Source organism: Gracilinanus agilis, chromosome 6 (assembly GCF_016433145.1).
Source record: "Gracilinanus agilis isolate LMUSP501 chromosome 6, AgileGrace, whole genome shotgun sequence".
In the NCBI taxonomy this organism is placed as follows: domain Eukaryota; kingdom Metazoa; phylum Chordata; class Mammalia; order Didelphimorphia; family Didelphidae; genus Gracilinanus; species Gracilinanus agilis.
In genome coordinates, this window is record NC_058135.1 from 58,786,781 (window position 1) to 58,808,796 (window position 22,016).

Below are 22,016 nucleotides of genomic sequence, written 5' to 3' on the forward strand. Positions count from 1 at the left end.
AGAGAGAGAGAGAGAGAGAGAGAGAGAGAGAGAGAGAGAGAGAGAGAGAGAGAGAGAGAGAGAGAGAGAGAGAACATATTTATAATTCTGAATGGCTTAATTACAAATGAGTTTTTATGATCCAAATGCTCAAGGAATAGAACCAGCTTAACTTTATTATGACTTATATGTCAATAAAGAGTAGACAAGAAAAATCAGAAAATGTAGGTTATCTTGGCTATGCTATTTAGCAGCATAAACAAGTCATGTTACTACTCTGAATTTGGCTTCCTCATCTGTAAAGTAGAGATAAATATGTTCCCATTTGCTTCAACAAGTTGTTGTGAGAATCAAATGAAGTTATGAGAAGGCAATCTGAAAATTTTAGAAGCGCTCTTCAAATGTAAGGTATGGCAAAGATGCTGGATGACTGGTGAAGACAGAAGTTATGGTTTCCCAGAGCGGGAACCAGACATGTGACAATGGGAGAAAATTCAGCTGGTAAAGAAGGTAGGGTTTGAAGACACAGGCTAGCCCAGTTGGATGCAATTGTGGTAAAAGAAGGAACAATCTCACTCTCAAGTAACTCTGGCCCAAGCCTCCCTGATACAGCTGGCCATTCCCAAATCCATTGAAGAAGCAGAAGAAGGAGAGAAGTGATAGATGAAGTCACAAAAGGGGGACCCTCTCGAAAAGTACCATGGCAATAGGACCATGACAGGTATTAGTTGACTGAGCAAGTGAGCAAGGACAATTATACTATATAGTCAAGGTGAACCTTCTGAGATCTTGAAGGCAAAGGCTTGGTCATGCATCCTATTTATAACTTCCTCTTTATTATTTGAAACATGAATCCGAGGAAGGGAAATCATGTGATAGTTAGGTCCTTTTAGATTTTCTTGGGTTTAATCCTGAACTTTTTTAAAAATTAAAAAATACAATTAAATATACACTCTTTCTCTGAAGCAACATCTTCTTTGTTCCTTCTAGCTATTATTTATTCCTAATATGATTTACTTATCTGAAACATTCATGAAAAGGACATCTTTGGGGTGTTAATATTCCTCTACTTTTTCCTCATCAATACAATTGATGTTTTAACAAACAATATTAATTTCTTAAATAAACGAAAATGATGCTTTCAAGGAATCCCCATTTATTGAAGTCATTGGTACATCGGGTGCTCTTCTAACCATGTTGTACCAATACCAGATTCTATTATTAGAGTTATTTTTTTAACTCTTATCCTCCATCTTAAAATCAATAATAAGCATTGGTTCCAAAGCATAAGAGCAGTAAGGGCTAGGCAATAGGGGGTTAAGTGACTTGCCCAGGGTCACATAGCTAAGAAGTATCTAAGACCAAATCTGAACCCAGGACCTCCTAATCCCTAGGCATGGTTTTCAATCCATTGAGAAACCCAGCTCCCCCCTATGGTTATTATTCTAGCAGTGTGTGATACCACCAATGGTATGGCCAAACCATATAACGATGGACTTCTACTCTACTTTGTCGATTAGGAGACATGATTTATTGCTCTGTTTATGGAGTGCAAGGTGTGACTCTGCAGACTCAATAGCTAATTTGGTAGGAGGGTTCTGAGCCAAACGCTCCCTCCATGGCAATTTAACAAGAGAAGCCCCACGAAGTCTCTCAACTGTATCCAAAGCCGGGACAATCAAACTTCTGTCTCAATCCTGCCTCCGCCCATTTTGCATTTTGATGTAATTTGTCATACTGCCATGTTATTATTCAAATTATGCAGCCAGTATTCCCTCAGCTCTTGTGCCAGAAACCACAGCCAGTCTCTTGACCTTGGGAGAATTATATGTATATACTTACCAAATGAACTGTTTTGGGAGTTGTTATTCTACTGAGCCTAATTTATGCCTCATAATTCCTACCCTTTTACCTCTCTCACAAAACTAAAAGACATTAAAGCTGCTACAGAAAATGGACCCCATCTAAACTGGCTTTTCTGTTGTATTCAAAAACAAAGTTTTCATATCCATGATGAGCAAGAGTGCCTCAACTGTGTACCAGCAAAGTTAGCTTAAGCCTAGGATAGAATGTTGGTCCTAAAGTGAAAAAGAAGTTGAAATTCTGCCTCGGAGATCGTGTGACCCTGAGGAAGTCACCTGACTTTTCTGTTCAGGCTTCAAAGAATTCATCTGCAGAACCAATTGGTTAGATTTGATGGTTTTCAAGATCACTGCCAATTCTAAATCTCTGATCTGTAACTAAATATTTCTCATGCAAGCTTTTGATCTGATCAGGCAATGACTCCTACATAATCCATTCTCAAATAATCCCGAGTTTAAAGCTAAAGAGATGATCTTTTTACAGCCTTTGTGACTTTCAGCATCTCACTTTAACTTCTCAGGTCTCAGCATCCTTCTCTTTAGGATGACAAGGATGGACTAGATGCCTGAAAAGTAATTTACAGCATGAAATCTATGACCTATGATCCTTTATAATATTCCATTAAAAGGTGGCTCCAAGTCAGAGCACTTCAACACACCATGGCAAGCCCTTTCTGCTTCTGAGTGACATTTGTCCTACAGCTTAGTAGCAGGGCAACAAACTCAACTTTGGCTGCCAGTTTAGGACAAAGTAGAATCAAGAGCTGGCCAAATCGGCGAAACAGTTCTATATTCCTGGTTTATTAGAAAGAATGCTGTCTGTACTTGGAAGAAGATGAACCAGATGGAGTCCCAAGTCATTTATCCTGTCAAGACCTCAGCATTCTCATATGAAAAATGGGTATAATAATATTTTACTGGGATTTTGTAAAAGAAGCAATTATCACTAGCTGGGTGCAGGTTGGTAACCATGTAGGTTAGAAAGCAGATTTAGGTTTCTCAAGATAGAGATAGTTTAAAATGTTGGAAACTCTTTTTACGTATAATCAGAAAGGAAATAAAATGAAATAAAAATTTAAAAAGAGGTGTACTTAGCGTAGTTGTATGTATTCTAATGAAGCATGTATCACAAGCTTGAATAGCCACTCTAGTGCCATAATTTTGTCCATGGGCTACTAAAAAAAAGTTGTTTGTATTTTAAAGGACTTCTCTTATGATTTGAATTGGTTCAAATGTTTCATCCTCAGCCTTCATTTTATACCACCCCAAAAAAGAACCTAAACCTGTTATCCCTTACCAGAATATCCTTTACCTCATATCTAATATCAGGCCTTGTTAAATTTCCAGTCTTTTTCTCTTTCTAGTCTCTCTCACTTTCTCTCTGTCTCTCTCTTATTTTCTCTCTCTCTATCTCTCCCACTTTCTCTGTCTGTCTGTCTGTCTCTCTCCTTGACTCAATTCAGTTCAAAAACCACTTATTAGGGGGCAGCTGGGTAGCTCAGTGGAGTGAGAGTCAGGCCTAGAGACAGGAGGTCCTAGGTTCAAATCCGGCCTCAGCCACTTCCCAGCTGTGTGACCCTGGGCAAGTCACTTGACCCCCATTGCCCACCCTTACCAATCTTCCACCTATGAGACAATACACCGAAGTACAAGGGTTTAAAAAAAAAAGTAAAAAAAAAAAAAACCACTTATTAAGCCCCAAGGCTTAACACATGCATGATGCTATGAACTAAGAGAAATATAACATTTGGAAGAGACACAGACCCAGCCCTCACAGATCTTAGAGTCCATTAGAGCAGAGCTGTCAAATGCTATTGCCCACAACACTCTTGAATATAACCAGAAACAGATTAAAATGTTCATTGGAAAATACTTAACAAAATTAATTTAAAATATAATAGGACATAGATAATGTTAATATGTGATTTTCTAAGTCAACATGCAGTCTAAAGCAGCCCCTTTCTTTTTGAGTTCGATACCATTACATTAGAGGGAAAGGAAAAAGAAGTACAAACATTTCTTCCTGAAACCCTTAATGGTTTTCTTTGGCAATTGCTTATCTTTAGTGCAAACCATCTCCTGGCCCTGTACCTGGTTCTTCTAGGCCACAAAAATTGTCTAAAATCCTAATATCCAACATCCTTGCTACAGTCATTTGCCTTAAAACCTTCCTTGCCAAAACAGCAACTCCCAGAACTACATCAAAAACAGCAAATTATACTCAACAAATTGTGTGACGATGAATTGTCTTCTTTTGAAATGCCACTTAATAAAACGAATGTTAGAAGCCAGAAAAAAATTTTAAATGACCTTTAAGAAGAGAAAAATGCATCTTTGCCCAAGTTTTCATGCGAGATTTCAGTATCCTAAAAAGATTTGTATTGGAGGTATGATGTGTTTTATTAAATTTACTAGGTAAGTGTCTAACATATTGGGGATGCTCAGTAAATATCAATGAATGTGTCTACATTGGAGAAACAGGTGGCTAAAATGCCTCAGCTCTGCCTCTGACCCAAGTCCACCTCTCAATAGAGGCAATGGCCCCATGTCATAACCACCAATTGTTTTGAGTTCTCATCAATTGGATCTTTGTGTATTCTATAGGAGGAGGGGAAATGCATCAGAACTGGCCCACTCTAAGAAACCTTGTGTTGTCTGGGAGACATGCGAGTATGATGTCAGCTATCTGAACTGTGCGTTCTTTATTTGGTTCATTACATTTCATTTCAAAGATTAACTGATTGGCTTTTCAGGAGACCTCTATCTCTGAACCTTCAGACTCCTTGAGACTGAGCAGACGTCCAGTTCACTTGAGGCACTTTTGGTTTATCTCACACTGCAGAGACATTCAGAAATGCCTCCACAGAGCAGAACTGGGGCAAAACAAAAGCAGTTCAGATCAGACAAAGATTATCCACAAAGGCTATTCACCAGACACACAGTGACTTTGTTTTTCCTATGGAATGTAGGAAAAATTTACCACAGAATTTTAATGGCATTGTTTTCATGAAAACTGAATTAATTTGACCAATGTTTCATATGAGGCCATAACATTTTTACATCAGGTACACAATAGAATCTGAAATGAGACTTTTTCATATATGTACATAATAAAACTTTCTATATAATAGCATTTTGTGTTCATCTAAAATTAAACCTGATTCTTGGGGCAAAATCCATAAGATAAACAACAGAAAGATTTAGAAATAATTTGCTTAAATCAAAATCCTGAAAAGTAAATACAAATTCCACATGGAAACAATTTATTTTCTCTCTAGGCATGGAGCACAATGTCATTCTTTGTCCCCACGAACATGCCATTTCACCATTTTCACTGTTATGTTTTTATGACGTCTCTGTATTTCTAATTTTGCTGAAAATCTTATAAGCAGAATGAAAGTCTACGTGTTTGTGTGTGTATATGTGACCTGTAAACTCTACCGGATGGAGGCTTGGGGAGGGGGGCAGGAACTGTCTTATATTTCCTTGTATTCCCCATGGCCCCAAACATAGAGCTTTGTCTATGGCAGATGATGAAGAAATATTTGTTGGATTTATTCATTACATCCTGTTACCCAAATAAGCCACATTAGTCATTGTGTCTAAATTTTACTTGAGTAACATGGCAGTTTGTTGCGTGTTTCCAAACGTATCTAATTGTTTTTAGCTCACTCCAGACTAAAACATCATAGATATTCTTATTGGGGATCTATGAGTGGCCACCATCCTTGGGAAATTAAAACTAATCCAGTGCACACGCCTGCTAGTTTTTGTTTTAGTCTTTTTCAGTCACATTCAACTCTTTGTGACTCCTTCTGAGTTTTCTTGGCAAAGGTAATGGAGTAGTTTGCCGTTTCCTTCTCCAGATCATTTTGCAGATGAGGAAACTGAGGCCAACAGGGTTAAGTGATTTGCCCAGAGTTACACGGTTTGTGAGTATATAAATCAGATGTGAACTCATGAAGATAAGGCTTTCTGACTCGAAGCCCTATTTGTGCCGCCACATACTTGCTACACAGTCTCTCACTTTTGCCCCAAAGTATCAAATATATAAATATACAAAAATATAAAAAATAATATAAAAATATAAAGTATAAAATTAACATCATCACAGTGGTTCTATGTAAGGACTTTCAGAGATACTTCAGTATCCATTGCCATTTCAGGCTTTCACAAAATCTTTACAAAGAAGTTTGATCAGAATTAGTCAAACTATATTTTTGTACATCTCTATATGATGAAATGAGGCTAAAGAGACAAGTGGCCTGCATATACAGCAATATTTATTTTTTAAAAGTCATTTTATGGTGTGGGGAAGGGAGGAAGGGACTGAGACAACTAGAAATAAATTCTATTAATAATTAAATTTTTTAAATTTAAGTGATTATTTTAGGGGCAACATTTTTGGACCAAGAAGGAAGCTGAGCCAGGTGTGATGGTACACACCTGCAATCTCTCTGAGCTCAGGAATTCTGAGCCACAATGAGTTAACTGCTCAACTATACACAAGAGGTCCGGCACAGATATGGTGAGTCCTCAGGGAATAAGCAACTGGACTGTCTAAGGAAAGGACCATTAGCCCATTCCAGAAATGGTGCAGGTCAAAGCTCTCAGCTCGAATCCACAGTAGGGCAGGGGCTGTGACTAAGCCCTGCATTTTCACTCTAGGTGAGATAGAGCTAGAGAGACTCCTCCTCAGAACAACAGCCACAGCTCAAGTTGAGAGGCTGTTCTATTCAAGAGAGCCCCAGTTCCATCCCGTGCACAGGACCAGAGCCCTAGCCAAGCTAAACACTCAGTGGCTTTCAACAGCTAACAAAATGGACCGGCCATTGGGCTGATACAAAATGTTCATGCCTTACTCGCAAACTCGTTCTATGTCTGTCTGGCTTCCTGTGTGCCTTTTATATTTAGACCTGCAACAATGTTATAAATCACAAGCTTTAAGGTAAAGGAAATGTATTCTAACTCAATTTGCACCATATTTAGCACGAGATCAGAGACCCTGTAGTTGCTTTTAGCAGCAAAGTTGGGGGTGGGGTGAGAAGACAACAAAAAAAGAAGTCTCTAGAAGTAGTAGAAACAAATATCCTGAGGTAAACGGATTGAACAAAAGAAAAATGAACCAACTATTTAAAGACACCTTTTTCGGCCTTTTTTTTCTGCTTATAATATTATCAGTGTAAGTTCAGTGATGCAAAATCATTATTCTTCTTTTACTCTTTATTACTATTAGAAATTTCACACACAGACTTTCAGGGTGCTTTACCTCTTAGGGGACATAGACCCCTTTGGCTGTTGGGTGAAGTCAATGGACTCCTTGGAATATTTGCATTCATGGTTGAAGTAAATTCTAAATTTCAGTTCACAGAATTTTTCCCCATCTAAAGAAACAGACAAGCTAAAATCCAATGGGCTTCCAAACTCCTGGCTAAGAACCCCTGAGAGACACCTACTAATAACTGTCAATTGTAGATTCAAATTTATGTCTTATAAAATCTTTGTGGATGAAGAAAATGCTCATTTAAATATTGAATATTTATTCTATTTGGATTAACAAGTGATTTTATCCAAGTGGGAAATCTTTTTCATTGAAAGAGACCATGCCCTTAACCTTAATAAAAGATCTTCATGAGGAGCCATTGCAAATCAAAATAAAAACATCATCACCAAATGGCCAATTTTGGAAACGAGTCTTTTTTTTTAAATTTAGCTAAGCTGGTCATCAAATAACAGAGACAGTACATTGCCAGGTCTACACAAGCAGCCTTTCCAATTTGATAGAGCCAACTGGAACTCCATTTCACTGTCAGAGCTTTCAAAAACCCAAGGACATCTCCCCACTATCAAAGAGGCATCATAGTAAGAGAATTTTCAAAGTTCTAAATACATCTTGTTTTTCTATATCTTGGGTCTACAATCCCTGTGTACCTTAAATTAATTCTACAGTAGGATTTAGGGTATTTATTTTGTACTCCTTGTCTACTATTTCCTCCGTTACCTAAGAGACTTTTTAAAGGTCATGTGGTCTTTACAGTTATAAACCAGACATATTCCCAATAGAGACTGTCAGCTCTGGACTCAAAAATAAGTAAATCTGCTTTACTCAATGGAAAACTAATTGTTTTAAGTAAATTCCCCAACTCTACAGACATTCCAAAAAACCACTTTATTCTTTCTTGAGATCTAAAATGATAATGCTGATCTCATCTAACAGTTTTAAGAAGACATATCAAGTAATAGTAGTAGTAGTAGCAGAAGTCATAGTAGGAGTAATAGTAGAATTAGTAGTAGTGGCAGTGATAATAGTGATAAATTGGTAGTAGTGGTAGTAGTAGTAGTAGTAGTAGTAAGTAGTAGTAGTAGTAGTGGTAGTAGTAGTAGTAGTAGTAGTAGTAGTAGTAGTAGTAGTAGTAGTAGTAGTAGTAGTAGTAGTAGTAATGGTGGTGGTAGTGGTGGTGGTGGTGGTGGTGGTGGTGGTGGTGGTGGTGGTGGTGGTGGTAGATCATGAGATTTTAAATATAGGAATTATTTTTGGACCTAGTTAGATATATAGGCATATGGCATGAAAGAATCTCTAGAAATTCACCTTCTAGAAGAATTCCATATAAGCCAATAATGGAAATGAAAATTAGTCTTGTTTCTAGGGAGTTCCCAACTGTCCTTATTAATGGAGTCAAGGGTTTAATTTCACTAGAACTTGTTCAATCCATTCTCTTCCAGTTTCTCGGATGTTATACTTCCATACCCATCAAAGTTAATGCAGTGAGGCTGATGCAGATAATGGCATCCTGTTGATCTATGCCAGCCTATGACTTCCCTCAACACACTACCATGGAGTAACTTAACTATGGAAAGAAGTCTCTTCTAGGCATTATTCTGTGTTCTCAACTGTGTCTTCTGGAAATTATTTAATCTCTTCAGTCTTTAGTCTAATTAAGATCAGAGAAGCTAGCAGGGATTTTGACTTCTACAGTAATTCCTATATGAAACATGAATACCTTCTAAAATATGAATCCACAAGCATTTTCTAAGCACCTGCTTTATTGGACAGGCAGGGGCAGCTAAGTGGCAGAATGGGTAGAATTCCAGACCTGGATTTGGAGAGACGAGTTCAAATCCAGCCTCAGACACTTACTAGCTATATGACCACAGGCAAGTGACTTGACTCTGTTTGCCTCCGTTTTTCTCACCTGGAAAAATGGCCTGGAGAAGGAAATGGTAAACTGCTCCAGTATTTTTTGCCAGGAAAATTCCAAATAGGGTCATGAAGAATTCAATGTGATTGAATCAACCAAACAACAACAATATGTAATAGGAACTGGACTCAGTCCTGGAGATACTATCCCCATGCCCCCAAAAAAATCCTCCCAAAGAACTTATATTTTATCACAGAAAGCAATAGATAGGTATTTTTACTAAATGCATATGAAGTAAATATGAGCAGTTACATTGTGGAGATGTCCAAGTAACTGGTGGAGGGAGGAAAGGAGAATCAGAAAAGACTTCATCCAGGACATGCCACTTGACCTTAGGTTTATGGAAAGCTAAAGATTCTAAGAGGCAATATCTCTTTAAGACACTTCCCCTTTTATAGAGAAACAGAATGATTCCTAAAAGAAGTAGGAAATGAACCTTGATGTAACAAAAACTGCTTAAATATGTATATAAAGAAAGACAGTTTTCAGGTAGAATTTGAATGGTTTGGGATAAAAAATCAACTGCAGTGTAAATATGAAGGCCTAAATTATCTTGCAAAAGATGTAGGATGATACCTCATTTTTATGTGAACAGTTTGATGGTTCAAAGAGTCAGAGAAAGCATATTCTTTTATTTATGACAAACTGATAAAATGTATGTAAGAAAAAAACACAATTTTCAAAGACAAGGAATGAGGCAGAGGTATGGACTCTCAACTCTCAACTCATTTGAATTGACTTTTTAAAAACTAAAAAAAAAAAGACATATAACTGTTTAGAAATTGCAGAATGGCTAAATAAGGACTATTGGATAAATCTCTGAGTACCATACCATTAGGCTCTAATTTAAGCCATTGGGGTCACAGAAGCCTAGCCTAAAGTTGGTTTGTTTGGTGAAGAATTGAAGAATTTGGTGGGAGAGGAAGACTCAGAAGGGGGACAAAAACTAATTTGGAGCAAGCTGTTTGAAAAAAACAGCAGCAGGAGCACTAAGCTGGCAAAACTTTGGCTATGAGTTCCTTTCTAGCTGAATAGACTGAAACCTCCTGAAGTCTATCCATAGTTCCAGCTACTGTCCTTTGTTGGGACCTAAGCTTAGGAGCAATGATGGTTCTTAATTATACAAGCTGCTCCTTGCTACCTCCTCTTTTTGGGGAGGGAAAAACCAAAAGGAAATAGAATTTTGCAACTGGTAGAATCTAACTGCATGACCCAGGATCTCAATTAGTGAAGAATGAGATATATTTGTTCCTTGCTCTGAAGGTGAAGTTGAACTGTTTATTGTATGCTCTACTTCCATTTGGTTGGATGATTCAGCATGCTAGTGAGTGAATAGCAAGTTGGATTTATATGTACAGAAAAAGATCCAGTCTCTTGAGTTTTCCAGTGCTCTGGATTAAAAGGAACTGCTAACCAAGTTAAAAATACAACCATTATTCAATGCCCTTTTAAGGGTGATTGTAAACTGTCTGAGAAGAGAAAATAATAGAAGGGAAAATAATTTTTCCATCTGAAGAGCACTGATGACTTGCTTATGAAAAAAATAGTAAAAGAAGCAGCTTTATGCAATGCGGACGAGCCCATCATGGATCAGTGAAAAAAATAGTAAAAGAGGCAGCTTTATGCAGTGCAGATGAGCCCATCATGGATCATTGATATCAAAACCTGGAGTCTGAGGTTATGAGCTATGCTAAGCTCATGGGTATTCATTGCTTGTGTGTTCCTGACAGGTTTCTGAAACTGTGTAAACATTTTCCCCTCTAGACACCGAATGCTTTTGAGGAAGAATGTGATGCAGTTTATTTTTGAATTGCATAATAATTGTTACTCCTGAATTTATTTTGATATAGGAATGCCCACAAATATTATTATTTCCTTAAGTAAATGGTAATGTTTAGGATCTAAAGTATCAACATTGTTAGTGGTTGGTTTGTGCAAATGGAAATGCATTAGTGGAGATTCAGTAGCTAAAGTGCTAAATAGGAATAAGTATATCTCCCACAAAACAGAGTTACCCATAGGATCCTGAAAGAATTTGAATGTAACCATGAGGTTTTCCTGCTCTGGAACTTAGACCTGTTAGTGTAAGGGCAGGATGCCATGAATGAATCAATCCAAAGTATGAGTCTACACATCCATATGAGAAATAGAAGGCGGTACATAGTAAGTGTCCATTCCATCCACTCCATGGTTATACAAGCATTTGGAATAGTTTGTGCAAAAGCATGGAGATGGAAGGGAAGATTTGTAGAGTAGCAGGTAGGCCAGGTTGTCTGGGCCACAAAGGGGAGTAACATGGTGTGTCTGAAAAGGTAGTCTGGAGCCAGATTGTAAAGGGTTTTTATATGTCTACAAGAAGAGTTTGTCTTTTATCCTGGAGACAACATGGTGCCACTAGAAGTTTTTGAATGGGACAGTAACATGGCCAGACATGTGCTTTGGGAACATCATTGTCACAGCTCTGGTAGAAGATGGATCATAAATGGTCATTCTGGCTTTACTCGCACACTTCCAATGCTGCTGAACTTACTGTCTCATGGGCGTTTCTGGATGGCAATAATTATCAGGAAAATGACATTTATATTGAGCTGAAATTCTCTATGAAATCTCCCTCCAATGGTCTTACTCTAGTCCTCTAGGGCTACACAGAATAAGAAGCATACAGAATGGGGGCTTGGGGGGGTGGATTAGATGATATCTACAATTCCTTCTAAATCAGAAAAAACACTGACCTATTTTAGGAAATGTATAATTTCCTATCCAGTCACCAATTTATGAATGGGCTGTATTCCAGAAGTTTGAAATAAATTCTGCCTCATTTCTACTTAGTCCTTTTTATTCAGCTCTTTTTGACTCCTCTCCAGTTCCTCATAGTACCCATTTTTTTCCTTCTTCCTTAAGTTCCCAAACTATTCCTGCCATACACACTGAAAACACAAGACTTTACCTTCCTGAGAAAAGACCGTAGGAAGCAAATTGTCTTGACTTTCTTTTCCATCTAAAAACTTGTGTCTTCATCCATCCTCTTTTATTTCACTTCTCACAGAAAAAAAAGGTATCATTATTCCTTTTTCAAACTTATACTTTGATCTATGCCCTATGTCTTCTCTCCATGCTCTCTAGGACTCTATTGCACCAGCCAATCTCCTCTTCCTCATGTTTCTTTCAAATCATCCCTGTCCTCTGGTTTCTTCTCATCCTGTTGCAAATATGCTCAGGTCTCCTCAACCCTCAAACAAAAAATCCTTTTCCTTCTTTTGTGCTATCTCATTTTTATTTCTTTCTTTTCATCTTGAGAAAATACTCTCTAGCTAATTGCTCCACTCCCTAACCACTACTCCAATCTCATACCCTTTAAGGTTGGCTTTCTGTCCTAGTAACCCAGCTGAGATTGCTCTCTCAAAGATCTCTGGTGATTTCTTGGTTTTTCCATCCAATGCCTTTTTCTCGGTTCTAATCTTACTTGATCTCTGTCAAGCATTTGACACTACCAGCTCTCCACTTCTTATTGATATTTCACTCTTACCTTATGGGTCCACCAAATCATTCCTTCTTTCTTTCTTGCACCAGCTTCTCTTTCCCCTCTTACCCATTAGATGGTGGCATTTCCCAGGTTCTTGTCCACGCTTTCTCCCTTGATAATAGCTTGCCCACTCCCACTGCTTCGATGATTACTTCGATGTCAATAACTTCCAAATCAAGTGCCCAGCCACAACCTTATACAATTCCATCTCCCTACTAGATATTTCCATCTCAGCGTTCTACTGGCACCTCAAAGTCAGCATGTTTAAAACTGAATTTTGCTCTTTCTCCTGATGTCCCTCTTTCTGCAAATGGCATTACTATTAATCTAGATTTAGTAGTAAAAAAATTTTTTTTGGATTCAAACCCAAGGTCCTCCACTTATTACTTCTGCAACCTGGTAAAAATCATTTGACCTCTCCGGGCCTCAGTTTCCCCATCTGTAAAATCAAAGGAATAGAATGAGTTATATGATCTCTTATAAGATCTCTTCTGGCTCTAAGTTCTATGATGCCAGATTCCCATGTATGTGCTCCTCTGGAAAAGGTTAGAGATACCTAATCTGAAATATTTTAACTGGTTTATTACTAAGTTTCTAGAGGCCGAGGAGTTTCTGAAGGCATCTTAATTCATCAATATTTCACCAAGCAGGATGCTTTATATATTGTATTAGAATATATTTCCAAAGTTAATCAAATTAATTTGTCCATCTTCTCAAAAAAAATATATAGCCAAGGACTAGCCACGGTACTAAAATATGGGTGTGATAACATAGATTATATATATAAATATGTAATAATTTAAACATTAGTTGAATCATAGGGTCATAGAATTAGAAGTAGAAAGAGTTTTAGAGATTAAGTTTAACCCACTCACATTTTTACAGAGGAGCCGAGTCTCAGAGACTTGTCCTACTTAGGTCACACAGGTGACATGTGGCATGCTCAAATATTGAAAGCCAAGGCCCTCTGAATCCAAATCCTGAGATTTTCCCTCTCTTGTATCAAAATAGTCACCTTGGGAAATTATACTTATTCCAGTATTCACTGATCTGCCAGGAAAAAAAAATGGTGTTCCATTAAAAATTTTTTCCTAAGCATTCAACCATTCCAAAAGACTCTAAGTTCACCTTTCATTCCCTTCTTTGGAGTCTAGTCTCTAATCTGAATCAAATACACCCCTGAAGGAGTACTAAACTCTTATTGAAAACCTCTTTTCTTCTCTTTGGAATGACTTATAGAGCTTCTACCACATTCTATTAATATCTTAGCAAAAATGCTAAGTCCCTGTATTGTGAGGGTAGATTGATTTTTAGAAACAGCCAAAAATCCTTTAGAGAAAGTCTAGTGAACAACACAGATGACCAAGTTAGACAATACCATTCAAGCAAGAACAAAATGTGATTTTAAAATATTAAGAATGATCTTTTTGTGGAATTGGTTGTTAACTCTAAGGGAGAGAAGAGGGAAGGGAGACAACATGAATCATAACTTTGGAAAACTTATGTGTAAATTTATTGGAATAAAATAAAGATAATTTTTAAAAAAAGAATGATCTTTTTGTGTCATCATTGGATCATAGTTTTAAAGTTGGAATAGGTCATAGGTCAAGAGTTTTTAACCTAAGGTCCATAGATTTATGGATTAACCCAATCATCTTGTCATTTTTCCCAGCTATAAAATAGTATTTTCATCACAAGAACAACAATAATAATAACAATAATAGCATTAAGATAGCTCTTTTTATCCTCAAAACTACTCTGAGAGGTAGGAGCTATTATTATTATCCATATTTTGTGGATAAAGAAACAAAGAGAGTAGGTGACCTGTGCAGGGTCCGATAACTAGTGTCTGAGGCTAAATTTGAACTCAGGTCTTCCTGATACTAGGTCCAGCACTCTATTCCCTGTACCACTTAGCAGACTTACAGTAAAATGCAGGCATATTATGTGTTAACTAATAACGAAAGATTGTTAATGGCTCAAAAGGGTTTCAGAAGAGCTTTTCTCAATCCATTTATTTTCTTAAATTAATAGACTCACAAGAAAATGGTAGAAGTTTAAATAGTTAATTAAAAGTCTCAGACAATTTCCTTCAGAGTTTACTTAAACAGGAATGTCTGATGGAATTTGAGCCTGATATCCAAGAGTGGGCCCTGGCTCTAACCAATCAAAATCAAGAGAAATTATGTCCTTTAAGGATTTTCCTATAATTTCCAAACATCCCAAATCAGTGCCTGGATTTTCCTTTCACTAGGGCCCCATCTTCCTTGGGGGACAGACTCCAAACAAATTCGAATAAACTCAGGAAAGCACATTGGAGTGTATGGTTAAAGATTTCCTGATAGTTCACTTTCTTAGTGAGATCTGAAACAAAGTTGCTCATGTCTCCTCCTTTCTCCACCCCCTACTATTAGTTTATGAATAGCTTTCTTTAGTATTGATTACATCATTCTTTTTTTTTTTTTAATCCCTTTCCTTTGCCCTCAGTGGCTGCCTGACTAAATGTCATTTGGTACAATTACATGGTGATTTATAGTATAGGACTAAAGAAGTAGTGAGTTTAGAAGTGAGAATGAACAAAAATGTGAAAGAGACATTTTAATACCTATGGGGAAGTCTCAGGGGAGACATCTGGTGAAAGAAAGCATGAAGCAGCTTTAAAACTGTGGTTTTCTTCCTTCTAAAGGAAAAAAGGGGGGGGGATTTCTAAGCAGTGAGAGTTGAAAGATCTTCCTGGTTTCTTTTGAGACATTTACTTGTGGCTCTACCCTCAGCATCTAGGAAGTACTTTTTTTCTCTAACATTTCTTCCCCCCCCCCCCCCCCCCGCCATTTTTAACTTTGACACACAGTTTGCATTTCTCTAATGTCCCATTTCAGAGTGACGTAATGTTACAATAAAACACTTTATTACACCATAAATAGTTTTATTTGTAACACTTCCTATAATTTATAGCTCTCCTGATTGATGACGATCAACAGTTGTTACATTTTGTTAACAATTTCTAATTGAGCATTCAACTAAGCATGTGTATTTCATAGTGCAGGTATTTACACATCCAGAAGATGCTGTAAAGTTTAGCAAATGGTGTGCAGCATTTTTAGGATAATCAAAGAGGGTCTGTTTAGATTTGTAAGAAAGGAAAAGTGTGAATGCCAACATCAGGAAACCAACCCAGAGTGCCTCAGTCCATGAGCACTTAAATGGAGGCAATTAAAGAAGAGGAAGAAGCCTATTCAAACAGTCAGATTTTTTTTATAAAACAGTAGCAAAGAAAGTGGACCTAAAATCATTCTATTATAGGTTTTGATGCCAAAGAAAATTCAAAACTAATGCTTCAAACCAAAATCAAAAGGCTGACATGAAAATTTATTATGACAACTAAAGAATGGCTGAATATAATCATGACATTGGACTACATACCATTTGTCTGCAAAATCGTAACCACACTACAAGCAGAGCCGTAAACTACATTATGTGACAAATTTAAGCCTTTTTTTCTAATTGATGCTTGAGTCATTGGTGTAAAGCTTTATACTAATGAAGACTACCACACCTTCTTATCCAATGCCATTAAATCCACCAAATAAAATCTACTCAATGTGTCACAGTTCTTATTCTGGTTTTGCCTTGAGATCTACTTTGGTTATCTACTTTTCATCTTCACTTCTCTCCACTTAACCAAATACATCCTTTTACTTTCCATTCTTTTAATTTCCAACATGTTAATGATATCTATGGCTTCATTTGTGAAGCTACTCCTTCCAAATGATTTCAATCACAAAATGCCTATGACTGTTCATTCTATACAACTCTTGGTCGGTCACACATATTCTCAGTAATATTCTTGACATTACTTCCCACATGCACAAAAATCAGTATGCTTTTACAGGAATTATCAGTTTGAGATCACCTATATTTATCTTTTGAAAATTTTTCCAAATGAAATCCAGCCTGATTGATTCCTCCTCTTCAATTCCAAGCCTAAGTTCATATTCACCTATGGTACTTGTACAAGATATACAGATTAATGGATTAACCAATTTCTGTGCAGCTACATGTAATATTAATTTCTCATCCACTTTATTTTCCTGATATGGATTGTCAGACCAGTATTTTTCACATAACTCTAAATGAGAAAGCTTTCCAGGATTCCAGTCAATTAATATATTTTCTATAAAATCAGTACATTAGGAAATCACCATTAATAGAAAAATTCTTTTTTTTCTGGACCTCCCATAAGGGAATCATCCATGACAGTTATACATATCTTTGACCAGCATATATCAACTCTTCTTGTTAAACATCTCTCAAGACCAAAATAATCAATGAATTTCTGAACAAAAGTTTCTATAATGGCATTTACTCTAAAAAGCAACCAATAGTCTGACTGTACATAACTGATTCCAAAGTAAGTTTTAACATGTCTTTAACAATTCACAATTCTGTTAAGATACAGCCAATTTCATTTTTATGTTTTGGGGAAATTAATATCCCACACTTTTTTGCTCTCTTATTGAAGAAAGAATTCATAAAGCATGAGGATGAGAAGCTTCCAAATAATCTGCCAGACATTTGATTCTTTTATTCCTTGAATCTGAGCCATATTTTCACTTGGATTTCCCCATTCTCTCTTCCACCCACTTACAATCATATCATGTTGCTTTGTCTGAACAATAAGGTCATGTATAAGAAATAAGGAATTTCTCTGCCTCTTTATGGAGGATATTCCTCATTGTCTCACTGTGTTCCAGTCCTCTCAACAATTATGTTCAAACAAATGCCTATGTGACAAAACGAAATGTGGTTTATGACCTACTCCAGAAAGTACCAATATAGGGAGCACCTAAGTGGCTCAATGGACTGGGGGCCAGGCCTAGAGATGGGAGGTCCTAGGTTCAAGTCTGGCCTCAAGCTGTGTGACCTTGAGTAAGTCACTTAACCTCCATTGCCTAGTCCTTATCTCTCTTTCACCTTAGAACCAATACAAAGTACTGATTCTAAGACAGAAGGTAAAGGTTTACATTTTTTTAATTAAAAAAACACAAAATCCTCTGCCACCAAAAAGCCAAACAAAGTAATTACAGACTCATTATGTCAAACTATTAGATTATCTGTCTAAGTATTCCAACCACAGCAGTAATGGACTATAGCATAACAATTCCAGTCGTCCAGTTATCTATATAAAACTGGTCTTAGAAAGCAAGTGAAAATTAAGGGGGCAATATCTTTAATAACTAGAAATGTCAATACCTTAACAAATATAATCTTGCCCATGTCCTGCATAAGAATATCAGAATTAAGGAATGATAGGACTATCAGGGACCCTAGGCAGCATGTCTACTCATTTCTTAGATGAAGAAATCTAAGTCCAGAGAGGAAGCAATTTGCCCAAGGAAACACAACTCAGCAGTAACAGAGCCAGGGCATGACTCTGAGTCCAGTATTCCTTCCCATAAGCCATGATAACACACATCGGTCATTTGCTTTGCCCCTAATATAGCATTTTCAGAATTCCATGGGAAAATTGGTTTTCTAGCAGGACAGTAAAAACAAAGTAAAAATTAAACCAGACCTGGCTAAACTTAAGTGGCATTGAATTAAAGGAGAATAAAGGAAGATATATACATAAAGTCAAAGCAAAATACAGGGCCTAGAGCAAACACATGTCAAAGTGTATAGAATAAATTCTTGCTTCCTTTTTTCCTTCCAATACATAAGCTCACCGGATCGTGGATTTAGAGGTAGAAGGGATTAAAGAGTACAATACCTTCACATTATAGGTAAAGAAACTGAGACCCTGAAATCAAGGACGCATGGGTAGAAAGTGGCAAAGCTAAGATCCTCTACCTCCAAATCTCAAAATCTTTCCGTGGTGCCAAAAAGTATAATAAGGCAGGAAATATGGGATATATGGACTAGTTACCCAGATAACAAACATCTTTGAAATATTTGCTTTGATGTACCTGTGTTGTTTAGAATGCCATCCCCAAAACACACACTGATCAGAAAAGCCATGACCACAGCTTGATTAAATAACCAATGTCTATTGTACCGTGTTGGGAGATTGGACTGGTGGATCATTTTCCTGATGTTGAAGTAGGCTCTTTCCACCTTTATATTCATTTAGCTGATTACAAACCTCCCCAGATGTTCCTTCTGAGAAAGGTACAGGGCCTGGCATATAGGAAATGCTTTAATAAAGCTGACTGGCTGCCTAGGAAATGCAAAACTGTAAACTCTACAACCAAGGACATTCAAAGAATGAAGAAGCATGAATTATAAATCAGCATCTCATTTTGCACACTTAAAATAGTTGCAACTGGATCAATGTCTCAGATCCTCATTTACTGTACACAGTATCTTAAAAGCACCAAGAGAAACTCTGTTAACTAGGCTAAGACAGAAGAACAGCTGGCTTTTCAGCCCCAGGAAAAGAATGTTCCAAAAACGGTTCAAGAATGTTTGATGCTATCCATCGGGATCCTCTTCTAAAATTTCAAAGTCCCATTAAAAATTGCTAAATACAGCAAAAAAGAGGAAGTCCAGCAAACGCCAATAACGAGGCATTCCTTGGATCTGCACAAAGTAGAGCTTTTTCTTTTCCTTTCCAAGGGATGGTTTTTACCTGTCAGATACAGCTTTCTAGGGAAGTCAATGTGGTTTTTCTTTGGTAAAGTTACATTTATAGAGCAGGTTTTCCATTAAGTGCCTGGACAGCATTTCTTTGCACACAGGAGGCACGTAATAAATGCTTGATATGACAAGGCAAAAAATATCATCTCTATAGTTATTAAACATTTAGTAAACCTGGTAGTATAAATCTGGAGCTAGAGGGGACCTCAGAGACCACTTGGTCCCATGCCATTTGATAGAGGAAGAAGCTGAGAGACAAGCTCAAGTGCCTTACTGAAGTCATATAGGCAGTAGGCATCAGAAGCAGCGTTTGAAGCCAAGTGCTTTGGCACAGTGCCTAAGGCACTGGGCGTGGCATCAAAAAAGACTTACCTTCCTGAGTTCAAACCTGGCCTCAGATACTCCCAGCTGTGTGACTCTGGGCAAGTCACTTAACTCAGTTTGTCTCAGTTTCCTCCTCTGTAAAATTAGCTGGAAGAGGAAATGGCAAACCACTCCAATATCTTTTTTTTAAAAACCCTTGCCTTCCATCTTAGAATCAATACTAACTATTGGTTCCAAGGCAGAATAGCAGTAAGGCTAGGATATTGCAGTTAAGTGACTCCAGTATCTTTGTCAAGAAATCCCCAAATGGGGTCACGAAGAGGGAAGCAAGTCTGAAAAACAACTGAATGCCAACAAAACCTCTGCCTTCTGAAACAGTGCCCTTTCCAGTGTGCCACATAGTATTATAATTGTCAGAACTTCATTCAGAGGCTTCCTAATCTAGATTCTCCCTTCCACCCCAGTTTTCCTGAATTACATGTTCAATTCTTGCCATATAAAATGGACAACCCAATTCCTTTGGATTTTAACTAATTCAGAACTTTGAGGAGGTGTATTATAGATATTGTTTTGCCTTTTCCTTGGGGAATAAAGAGATTCTGGAGAGATTGTTTCTGATGTGTGTATTAAAGAAGAATCTGAATGATTGACCATGGAAGTCTGAATAGTAAACTAAGCCAGAATACTGGCTGACTTTGGAAAGGACTTTTTAATTTATTCAGTGTAGAATGGCATAAAGCAGGTGATGGGCATGATAATACTGACCCATCCCATGAGGTTATTGTGAGGAATGACTGATTGATGTGTTTGTTATCTGACCTTAAGTGCGTACACTTTTGTGATGAGACTCCAGGGTCTTTAGTCATTCTGAGATCCTATATTCCTAGAGGCCACAGCATTCTTGGGTTTCATGCATTTGGTATTCTACTACATACTTGCTGAGTATCCTGTCACCCCTTCACAGTTATAGAATACAATTCTCTGTGCCTCTCAGATCCCAGCCCCAACTTCTAAATTGCCCATAGAATTGTGGCAAGGGCCCCATCTTGGCAGCTACTTCCTAGCATTGTGGTGAAGATCAAATAAGATAACAAATAAGATAGCTCCATGCTTGGCACATAGTAGGAGCTACATAAATGCTTATTCCCTTCCCCACAGCTCCACACACACACACACATAATTTTTGCATGTAGTCACCACTAAACTAGAGTAGCTAAGTGGCATGACGGATAGAGCACTGAGTCTGAAATCAGGAAGATTCATCTTCCTGAATCAAAATCTGGCCTCAGACACTTATTAGCTTTATGACTCTGGGCAAGTCACTTCATTCTGTTTTCTCGGTTTCTTCATCTGTTAAATGAGCTGGAGAAGAAAATGACAAACCACTTCAGTACCTTAACCAACACCGATGACAGGGATTGTTTTTGCCTTCCATCATACCCCCTGGGCTTCATACAGTGCCAAGCACAGTACAGGTAGATAACAAATCCTCATGGACTCAACTTAAAAAATGGAGGAAATTTAGAAAAATGCAAATATTTCTCCTACTTAAGTTAACAGACCAACTCTCCACCTCTAAATATAAATCCAAAAGCTAAAAGAGCCAAAAAGCCCCCTTGGCAAAACTGGGATATTAGTAAAGTTTATCTCAAATGTCTTCAGCCTTTGTTTTGTGGTCTTTGCCTCTTCTCTCTGGGACTCCTCCCTTTTCGAATCCATTCCCAGTCAGGATCTGAAATCAATCATTTTTATATTGTAAAATTAAGCCAATATACTACTCCTCTATGTTGGCAGTGAACTCCATGTCTATAGTCTAAGAACTAGCATTAGCTGTGTTATAAGAGGCTCATCACCTGGTTAGCCCAGTTCTACTTTTTGGCTATTCAAACTTCTAACGCCCATTTACTTAGTCATGGAGGGAATATTATCTATGCCAGCTGAAGGAGGACATACAATGACAAATCTGCACACTCATCCCACTCCAAGCATTATCTTTTAAAACCATGTATGGGGACAGCTGAGTGGCTCAGTGCATTGAGAGCCAAGCTTAGCGACGGGAGGTCCTGGTTCAAATCTCGTCTCAGACACTTCCTAGCTTTGTGACCCTGGACAAGTCACTTAACCCCCATTGCCTAACCTTTACACTTCTTCTGCCTTAGAACTAATGCACAGTATTGATTCGAAGTTGGAAAGTAAGGGTTTAAAAAAAGCCAATCGTGTACTTCATTATGGGGTGAAAGGGTCTATCCCTGGATACTGGAATTCAAAACTTCGTCCACCACATAGTGGCAGAAGGTATTAAAGGTAGAAAGAAGATAGAGGGATGTTTGGAACCTGCCTGACTCACTCAAAACCATAATATGTAAATAGCTACATACTTCATGTGTGACCTTGGGGAATTTTCTTAAGATCCAGATTTTTCTGTATCTGAATTTCTCAACTTTAAGATGAGGTCATTGGACTAGATGGTTTCTAAGATCCATCCAGATTCCC

At 37.6% G+C, this 22,016-nt stretch overlaps 1 protein-coding gene across 1 annotated transcript in view; it reads right to left on the minus strand.

The window, feature by feature from the left end:
* The window catches only part of COL25A1 (collagen type XXV alpha 1 chain), a 602,710-nt gene that overhangs the window by 497,665 nt on the left and 83,029 nt on the right, over positions 1–22,016 (minus strand). The gene's annotated exons all lie outside the window — the stretch shown is intronic.